This window comes from Vulpes vulpes, chromosome 10, assembly GCF_048418805.1.
Source record: "Vulpes vulpes isolate BD-2025 chromosome 10, VulVul3, whole genome shotgun sequence".
NCBI lineage: Eukaryota > Metazoa > Chordata > Mammalia > Carnivora > Canidae > Vulpes > Vulpes vulpes.
Genome location: NC_132789.1, coordinates 73,622,064 through 73,632,487, shown reverse-complemented (window position 1 = coordinate 73,632,487; position 10,424 = coordinate 73,622,064). Strand labels below are relative to the sequence as shown.

At 48.3% G+C, this 10,424-nt stretch overlaps 1 protein-coding gene across 1 annotated transcript in view; it reads right to left on the bottom strand.

The window, feature by feature from the left end:
* Positions 1-10,424, bottom strand: part of ELK3 (ETS transcription factor ELK3) — a 64,243-nt gene that overhangs the window by 41,618 nt on the left and 12,201 nt on the right. The gene's annotated exons all lie outside the window — the stretch shown is intronic.

Below are 10,424 nucleotides of genomic sequence, written 5' to 3'. Positions count from 1 at the left end.
TTATGCCAAGACACCATGGGGGTATTTGGGAGACACCAGTGAAGAGACATGGCCTCTGTCCTCAAGGAGCTCATGTTCTGGGGGCAGAAGACAGGCCAGAGGCCCCCACCACAGGACTGTCAGGAGCACAGCACTAGGGAGAAACCTAGGGAGCCTGGCAGCAGGGGGAGCCTGGGGAGGGGGTGCATGAGCACAGGATCATCAAGGGGTCAAAGATTCCCTGTTAAAACCCCATTTCCTTGGGCAGCCCCGGTGGCCCAGCAGTTTAGCGCCGACTTCAGCCCAGGGCGTGATCCTGGAGATCCGGGATCGAGTCCCACGTCGGGCTCCCTGCATGGAGCCTGCTTCTCCCTCTGCCTGGGTCTCTGCCTCTCTCTCCTCTCTGTGTATTCTCATGAATAAATAAATAAAATCTTTAAAACTTAAAAAAAAATAATAAAACCCCATTTCCAAAACAGGCAAAGTCATTGCTCTCACACAAACCTCAAAACGAAGACGCGGTAAAGATTTTATTTAACCCACTAAGCAAGGAGGGAACGAGGCAGGCCTTCTACACAAATTTCAATATATCCAAATGACAGAAGCATTTACAGATGGGAAATTCCGCATGGAGCCCACCTGCGGGCCCAGGGCAGCCATGGGAGCCCCGCCCCGGGATTTGCATGTCTACAGACAAGGGCTGCCTTGTGTACCCATAATTCACAGAATTGTAGAGCAGCTTGCCTAAAATCAGAAAGTCCAGGGGCTGTGCCCAGCTCATCATTCTCTACAACTCGCAGCAGTGAGAGAGGAGCCCTTCTGTTCTGGAAGGTTACAGGCAGTAAGGGCAGGCCAGGGCCAGCCTCTCTGGGTCCCAAGGCAAGGGCTGGTCCTCTGGCTGTGGGATTTTGGGTAAGTTCGTTAGCCTTTCTGTACCCCATACTCCTCAAAAGTCAAATGGGGATGGTGACGATAAAGGACCTCTCTTACAAGGCTGTTGTAAGGATTGTTCGCATTACTGATAATGCACTGGAACTACAGCTGCTACACAGTGGTATTTGAACCTTTACCATTATTTTTTAAGCAACAAGGAAACTTCTTTGTAGAGCATGCTGTGAGGTCATCTGGCTTTCACCTCGCTCAAAGGCATCATTTATTTTTTTATGTTTTTTATTTTTTAAATATTTTATTTATTTATTCATGAGAGACACCGAGAGTGAGGCAGAGACACAGAAGGAGAAGCAGGCTCCCTTCAGGGAGCCCCATGCAGGACTAGATCCTGGGACTCTGGGCTCATACCCTGAGCCCAAGGCAGATAGATGCTCAACCACTGAGCCACCAGGTGTCCCTCAAAGGCCTCATTTAGATATTGTAACACCTTGGTTTTTTGTTCATTAGGCAATGACCCCAGTGAAGTCAGTGGAATCCGGGGAGAATTTTCAGCTGTTTGGTGACTGTTCATAAAGTGATTTGAAATAATGCTTATATTTGTTTTTTTAGACTATCATCATAAATGAAAGGGCACTTTTTTTTTTTTTGTAATTCCGAGAGAACTCAGATCCCTGGGCATATATTTACTGATTCTAACTTAAGAAACACTGGTTCAAAATGCTTAGCCTGAGGCCTGCAAGCTGCTGTTGAGCCCACGGGTGCCCACACCTCCCTTGGGGCCAATTCCGCCCCACTGTCTCGTGCTCCTGAGGGGGTAGGGCAGGGAGCCACGTAGATGAAAGCCATTGGGTCAGAAAAAGAGAAGTGTTCTAAAGCGACGACCCAAGGGACATCTGTGACAACATGCTCACGACCGCACGTGACAGAGCCCACACAGGTACCCTCCCCCAGGCAGGTCAGGGCAACGGATGCAGAGTTGAGGTGGGCGGCGGGGGTGGCCCACGGGGAGAGGGCCTGTCTTCTGGGCCGGATGGGGAGGGACACCGAGGCACATTACTTTCCACCCTCATTCTGTGTCTTCAACTTGCCTGTTTTTAAAGAAGGCAGATACCACCCTAGATTGACTCTTGAGTCTGGATGGAGCCATACAGAGGAGGATGCTACAGGCTGGACACAGTGAGCCCCCTCATTACCCCGGTGCCCTCCTTCACCTACTTGACAGCCACCTGGCCACGGGGCATGACTTCAGCATCTCAACCTCCCCCCTCAAGTCCAAGGCACTAGGCACCAATCTCCAGCACACTAGCTCACCTGGGGCATACTTCCTCTGGCCAATGGGGAGGGGGGGGGGTCTAATGAATACCTTGCACAAAGAAGTGAAAGATGCTCCCTCCCCAGGGTTGGGAAGGACCAACACTCACAAGCAGGCAAGAGCAGTAAGATGCAGTAATAATCATCCTTATGCCAAATCTAGTAGCTCAAACCATAAGCATGATGGGCAGGGCCGAGAAGACCAAAAGGCCACCCAGCTCCTCCCCCATGAAAGCAACACACACGCACACATGGGTGTGAACACGGTCATGCCAGGAATCTCTTCAGCATTTATCATGGCCTGCCTCACAGCATTAGTCACTCACTCATTCATCTGTCTTTTCTAATTCTAAGAACAGTCTTACTTTGTCTTCTCTGCACACAGTGGGTACCTTTATTAAGCCCTCACCATACATCAAGGCACTTTCCCTGTATTGTCTCATTTAATTCCAACATCTCTATGAGTTCAATACATTTATCGCCTCCACTTTGTAGATGAGAAAATTGAGGACCAGTTCTGGAAGGAAGAGCAGCCCCAACCCCACCCCCAGCCCCAAACAGTGTACTCAGTGTGTGGTCAACACACCAGTGCTAACTGTTGGTCACCACCCCGCGATAAGAGGAGTACAGAAATTGAGAATAAGTGTATAGAGACTTCCACTGCAACTTGCCATGATCACTATATCCACATATGTGATCAGCGTGGGCTCATCTTATTGGCACAAGCTGTTCACTGGTTAGAATCATGAAGTAGGGCCATGCGAAAATGGGTGATATTCAAGGTTTTTCCACCGTAACCCAAAAGTCTACAAAAACCTAGAATTCACTGATCTCATTAAAAGTTTTAACTATGACTTTTTAGGAACAATTGTGGGAACTGGCAACTAACCAAGGAGTGAAGACGGATATTCAGATGCAGCAATAATTGTTTTTAGGTGAAAGTGAAAAAAATTAATACGAGTTTGTGGAAATGGGTTTCAAAAATCTCTTTCCTAGTGCCATCAACACACTTCTGTGAGACTGGCTTCTCTTCAGAGTAATTGAAACAAAACACAGAAATAGTTTATATACATCATCTCCTGCAAGCAGCATTATACAATAATGGATACATCCATTGGATACATCCAACCGAGATTAAATTCATTAGTCAGTGAGAAACAAACTCTTTCTCCATTAAAAGTGAAGTGTTGATAAATACAGTGTTTGTTTAAAGTGTGCTTCTAGGCATTTAACACAGGGGATCTCCAGTTCACTTACAACCGTTTTATTTGGTTAAAATTACTACATGGCAAAAAGTTACCAGTATTAATAATGATCTTCTATATCAATGGCCTCTGTGTGCACTTTCGCTGACTATACCATTTTTTAAAATTATTTTTCTCATTACACTTACTCTAATTGTATTTACTGAAATGTCATTTCACGCACGTAAGAATCTATAATTAAAAATTGGGCTGATATTTCGGTGTCTTTGTTCATTGTTTTTCTTGTACTTCCCAAATTATCAGTCCACGGTGTCTCGGAAATCTTAAAAATCAGTCCTTTTCCACTGATGGCTTGAGAGGTACTGGTCCCAAAGGCTGGCTCAGTGAGTGCCAACCTCTGTTTTGCTTGCTGACGTACCCCCAGCTTAGCTGAGTGACAAGTCACCCCAGACAGCAAATGAACATTGGTCCCGTGAATGAATGAATGAATGAATAAATAAATAAAACTGAGGTTAGCACATGCCACAGCCTGCGCTGAAACTGCTCTGTGATACCGCCTGGGGCATGCACCAGAATTAGGATCAGGCTCCTTGGAGGAGGCTTTCTAGAGGGGTGAGCGTGAGCACTTGGCCTCCTAACTAAAGGGTGGGTAAGATTTCAAAGGGGCCAGAGGAGACAGGCAGATGTCCCCACAGTAGGCAAGGGAGCTACCCCAAAAGCCAAAGCAAGAATCTGGTTGGGGGCCTGGGGGCCTGGGGAGGGAAGGAAATGCACCTGCAGCCGCCCCAAAGACCCCCTCCGGGACTTGAGCGTGAATATCAGAGGTCACCCAGGAGCAGGGGTCATGCGCTCCCTTAAGCTCCACCAGGCCTCCAGCCGGGCTGACAGAGGACCTAGCTCTACCCCCACCTGCCGGCGCCCCGGACACCTGGATCCCGCGCCCCAAGGCCAACGCGCAGCCCATCAACAGCGTTAAGCGGGTGCTCCAGGGCCATCTCTCGGCCGCCTGGGGTCCTGGTGATCTGGGATTTCTGATTTGGAGGGGGTGGCACACAGAGGGTCTCTCCAAACTGCTCAGGCCGCAAGCCCCACAAAACCCAGACGCGCCCGGGGCCGGGCCTTCCCGCGCTCCCGCAGGGCCTGGGCGCCTCTCCTGGGGAGCCGGCAACCCTCCCGTCCGCCACGCGGTGGCGCCAGACCTCGAGCCGCGGCCGCGCACACGGGCCGCAGCGGGCGGCTCGCTGCCCCTCGGAGAAGGCGGGAGCGGGGAGGGCCGCTGTGGTTCTGGGGCTGGCAGCCGGACCCTTGACTCCGCGGGGTCCTGGCCGGGGCGGGACTCGCAGGGGACGGAATTATTTGATTTTTTTTCTAAAGCTTAGCGATGGTGGGAACCAAAGAAAGTGGCCAACTTCAAAAACCCGTTTTAGCCAGACATTAGGGGCCCCCCCTGGAAAGGAGAAAAGGGCCCAGGTGAGAGGCAAAGCAGGTGCTCGCGGAGGGGGGGGGTCTCTCCTGCTAGCACCTGGACGCTAGAGACAAGGGGATGGCTGTTAACACCCTGGTGACCACCGGAGTTCTCTCCTTCTCCCCTGCTCCTGATAGAGCAGCACCCACTAGGCGTCTATACCCCATTATGTTACCAGTGCCCGAGACAAAGGGCAGAAGCCACTTCATTATAGAAAACCAAACCTGACTACTTGAGTCTAGGAATTGGAAAACAACAATTTGGGTTCTTTGAGACCAGCAGTAACTCTGCACAGCATACCTTTAAGGCATTAAGTGAACAAGGAGAACCTTGAAGTCTTACTATTTTTAAGAGGTGGAATAAAGATTAAGTTTACTTAAAAAAAAGTTTTAAAGATCTTATTTATTTATTCATGAGAGACACACAGACAGAGGCAGAGGGAGAAGCAGACCCCCTGCGGGGAGCCTGATGAGGGACCCACTGAACCACCCAGGCGTCCCTAAATTTATTTCCAAAAGACATTTTAGTTATCATCAACTGCCACATGTAAGAAAAAAAATAAAAAGCCAATCTGTGAGGCCAAGTCCCTCAAAGCGCTTTTTACTTATTAACGATGGTTTGTATTCGCATTCACTCTGCGAGTATCTACAGATTGTCCATGTTTAAAGGGCAGGGTGAACAGGCAGCGGGAAAGCAGCCATTGCTCAGTCTACTTAGTTACTCTTTATAATAAGTGGGCGATGTTCTTCTGCAAGTACAGCTTTACACATAACTCTTCCATCTGAGCAAAGACATTGGGGGTCGGGGGGCACCGTAAAAGAGACCTATGAAACCTTGTTGTCTCCCGGTAAACTAGAGGCAACTCGATTGGTTCATCGGTGACTTTTCCACGGGTGAATCTGCTTTGGAAAAGTAAATGGATGGCTACATTCCCTCTGTCTGGGATAGCATGTTTGAGCCACTCTGCTTCATCCCACACCTATAAGCCCTTTCCCACCCCACCCCACCCCACCATTATACGGCCCTGCCCCATCACACCCCACATTTTCAGACAGACCTGCATTGAAATGGAAAGGGGCCTATTATCCCTCTAGGCTGCCTCCCTCCGGGCACCTCTGTGCCCCCTAAATTGGCAACGTCCCCAAATTTCCTACTGGTCCTGGTCCTGGTACAGTTTGCTCTCTTGGGACCTGACGAGGAAACCGTAACCAATCAATTCAGAGGGTTAATAAACAATTGTTTGGCCCAGGAGCACACACTTATTTCTCTGTACCTCAAACAGGCAAGTCCATTTGAGTGGGAAGGTGTCTGGGAAAAGCTCAGCACAGCGCCCTGGCCATTATGAGCCTTCAGCAAGGCTTGCTGTTGCCTTCATCCACGCCTTCTACGGAGCCTTGACAAGGCTCCCACCAGTGCAGCTGCTTAGTGTTAGCATCATCACACGGGGTCACCCAGCAATTCCAACAAGGCACCTGGCAGGCAGGCAACAGGCGCTCTCCCAAAAGGTGTGTAGTGACTCTCAATTTCTTCAAATCTCAACTTCTTTACCCTTAAGGTGGGTAAGACTCTTCTATAATGTGCTGGTGAGCCCCAAACATAGAATGACCTTATTGTTCTTTTTATCTCAGGAGAAAGATGGACTTGTCCACTTGTCCAGTGTCTTCTGACCTGCGTGAGCCCTGCCTCGCCCCACATGGCTTGTCAGGTAGCTACACAAACAGAGGATGTGCTCCGTGGTCTCAAACATACACATCTCCATTTCATCTCTTCTTTGAAAAACATCACACACGATTTTATTGGGCAGTTAAGGGAACACAAACCTGCTAGATCAAAGCAATCAACTGGTCACCCAGCCTTCCCCAGAAGAGGCTGTAGTTCATTATAGCCACTCGGTTAACCACATCCACCTCCCTCATATATCAACATGTCCAGGAAAACAGATTTAGAAATCCTGGGCACTGCAGGGAACATCTTTTCAGGTAACCAATTGTATTTAAAAAGCAGACCACGTCTTCAAAGATGAGCAGGGCTATCAAAATCAGAAGCTCCTACAACCTGAGACGGTCCCCGGGTCTCCCTGGGGAAGCACAGGCTCTCCTGACATTGCCTTTTCTTTAAACAGAGGGGTGGCTCCCTCCCAGACATTTCTGTACTAAACCCCCACCATTCACTTTCTTTGCAATTGTTTCTGGTGCCCCTGTTTTGTGCGCATGTCTTGATTCTGGCCCGAAGCACGTCCCCCTCCAGCTCTCATACTTGCTAACAGTCAGCTTCCTCTTCTGCAGGTTGCAGGCAGGAAGGTGGAAAATGGGCCACAGGAAACCTGGCCTCCTACATCTGTCCCACTTTGTGATTGCAGCTCTGGTTTCATTTTGCTTTGTGTGTCAGCTCTGTTTTAACCCTCACCGCGACAGCCAAGCTCTGTGTTCTGGAAGAACACTGCTATTCTTACGGCCCAAGAAAACTCATGGAGGCTTTTGTTTCCTCCCCAGAGTAATTAACCCTATGACTTCAACAGGGAAAAAACACTAAGCAAATTCTCCTTCGACAGTAGCCATTTGGATCAAAAGCATATGGAACTAGAGGCATGATTCATTAGATGGGAGAAAGCCACCAGTAAATCCCTGATGAAAATCAAGACTATTTAATGGTACTGTACACACAAGTTAGATCAACTGGATTACCAGGGGCCCAAGGCTCCCTGATGAAGTTTACCTTGTGAGCTTTTGACAAATTATGTATGAAAAGAAGCTACACTCATACCTCATTATAACCTCTTTCATTATGACACTGTTTCAAATTATATGTCTTACTTTTTTAAAAAATTTATTCATGAGAGACACACAGAGAGAGGCCGAGACACAGGCAGAGGGAGAAGCAGGCTCCCCGCGGGGAGCCCGATGTAGGACTCGATCCTGGGACCCCGGGGTCAAGCCCCGAGCCGAGGGCAGACGCTCAACCCCTAGCCATCCAGGCATCCCTCAAATTATATCTCTTAACAGTTATCACCATTAGGTTGAACTATATGAAATTGTTTTTATGGGTCAAAATCAGCCAAATACAATCTCATAGAGTCAACTTAAGCATATAACATACATAGAATAGACACACGTGTGCACGTGCACACACACATCCCCAGGGCCCTATTGTAAAGGAATTGTGAGGTATAGCCTCCCTGACCAGCAGTACTGAGATTCCATGGAATTCTCAAGAAAAGGGCTAATATCACCCCCCCAAAATCTGTTACTTCTTTAAACAGCAGCTTTTCTTTTTTAATGCGAACAGTTGATGAGCATTTATTATGTACCTGGCATTGTGCTCAGTGCTCTGCATACATCTAAATTTAATACTCCACGGGGAAGTCATGACTTCAAAAGGTGAAATAAGATGCTCATGGCCACAGGAGTAACAGGGACACACAGAGACTCCTATCCAAGGCCATCTGGCTCCAAAGGCCAGGTCCTTAATCACCACACATAGTTCCTCCAGCCGAGGTTCATGTCTTGTATGCCCACCTCGCTGCTGCTGAGAGAGAGGCCTCCTACTTGGTGCAGAGGCCACATTCTCACTACGAATCGAATCAGGAAATTTCCCTGCCCATTGCTGACTTTGCCTCATCTGTGACTCCAGTTATTCCAATTGGCTCTGTTTTAAGACAGACACTTTGAACCCATGCCACCATCATTTCTTTTTTAAACCAATTTCCCTTTTAAAAACATCTGTATGTTGGTTTAGACAAGCTCCAGGTTCATTCAACGCTAAAGAACCGAGACTGGCCCTTGATTATGAAAGGCAAGACAGGAGGAGCTGTCCCTTCTGTCACCGCAGAACGAGAGGATGAAAGTCAAGAAGAGAAATGTGAGGGCTCTCGCCTGGCACCAGACGCAGGGTGCAAAACCCGCACACACGCCTCCCCACAGTTTCACAGGAACAGCTGACCTGAGAGCAGGGATAGGCCGGGAACCCCTGTAAAACTGCACAACAGTAGATTGTGGGGCACCGATGGAGCTCAAACTTATTCCTTTAAAAACAAGCACCTTTGGGGAAGTCCTGTTTCAGGTTCCAAGAAAACCACATTTGGGATTTTGTGGAGGACCCTGACAAGAGCACCAAAACCCAGCGCTGTCTTGAGTTCAGTACAACTCACTTAAAATCTTGCCAACCGTCCTCACGTGGGAGCTCCCACTTCATGAGCTCCCTGATTCCCAGTGGGTATTTTTCCTCCCATACTATCCTCAATTCTTCTACTTCATAGGCCTTTACACGGAAAATCTTTTATCTAAACGTTTGTACTGTTCATATTTTAAAAACTCGATCCCCCGCATAAGTTGGAAATGGGAACATAAATTCCATCGCAGCTGTGGAGGCTGCACGATCTCAGGCAGGGATGTCAACTTCTCTCCATTCCAACTTCTTTACCTATAAAACGTACATCCCCCTCCATACACGAGTGCTATCAAAGTGAAAGACTCTGTATGATTATTTTGAAATTTAAAAAAATCCAAGTCGTCCTTCCTTTTGGTCGATGCACTGTACAAACGGTCTCTTAAAACAGGAATGGAACAATGCCTTCAGCTTCGAATAAAACCTTAATGGAGATATTTTTTAAATCTCTGGTCATCTTACCATCAGGAAATGTTTGTTTGCTCACTTTGTTATGATAGTTTCACAAAAATCAAAAATAAAGGAAATCTTATGTACTGCTTCCACTAGAACGAAACCATCATCTTTCAGATAAACTTGAAAGCTTTTCTGGGCTGAATAATAAGCTGGCGAGGGCCAAAAAGTCTATACCCAGCATAGTAAGAAAATTTCTACATGATACAAAATGATGGTGGATTTTCCACATCCAGAAACTAAAACATTTCCTGCCAGAGCATCCTCCAAAACCCTTCTATTGTGTTGAAACTGTAAAATCTTTCTAAATCAGGACTTCCTCCTATTATGCTTGAGAGGCGTCTTTCTGGGAAGGGTAGATCCAAGGCACAAGGTAGGAATTCCCGCAGCACCACCCAGTGGAAACATTAGAAAAAAAAAAAAACAACTGCAAGATAAAATACGGTTTGGTCAAAGAAAATTCACATTTTAGCTCTTCTAATTAAAAATCTGGACACCGCTCTTTTCCGCCAGGGGCAACCAGCAGTTGGTTCAAACCAGTGCCCTTCTTTCTCGGGCCTCATCAAATGCCACCTGGCCTGAGCATCACCAGCATTGGTGTCCCTGTCCTTGTCCCTGTCCCGCATGGGCACACACACTGAGCGGACACCGTGGGGCGGGGGGGGAGGAAGGAGGCCCCGGGTGGGGTCAGGTGTGGGCTGCGACACCATCTCTTCCTCTCAGAAGGATTCCCGAGGGACCCTGGGGACTGGGAAATCTGCACAGCTGTGCTCAGCATCCCGGCCCTGCTGCAGCTTTGGGCACTTCCTGACACCACACTAACCAGCTGTGCACCTTCCTGGCCTGGCTGCACCCGGTCTGGGCCACCTCCAACACATCAGCCCTGCAGCCCTGGGTCCACCCACGGAGAGGTACGGAGCCCTTCCTCGTGGCCCCCTAGCTCCTGTCCCTCCACA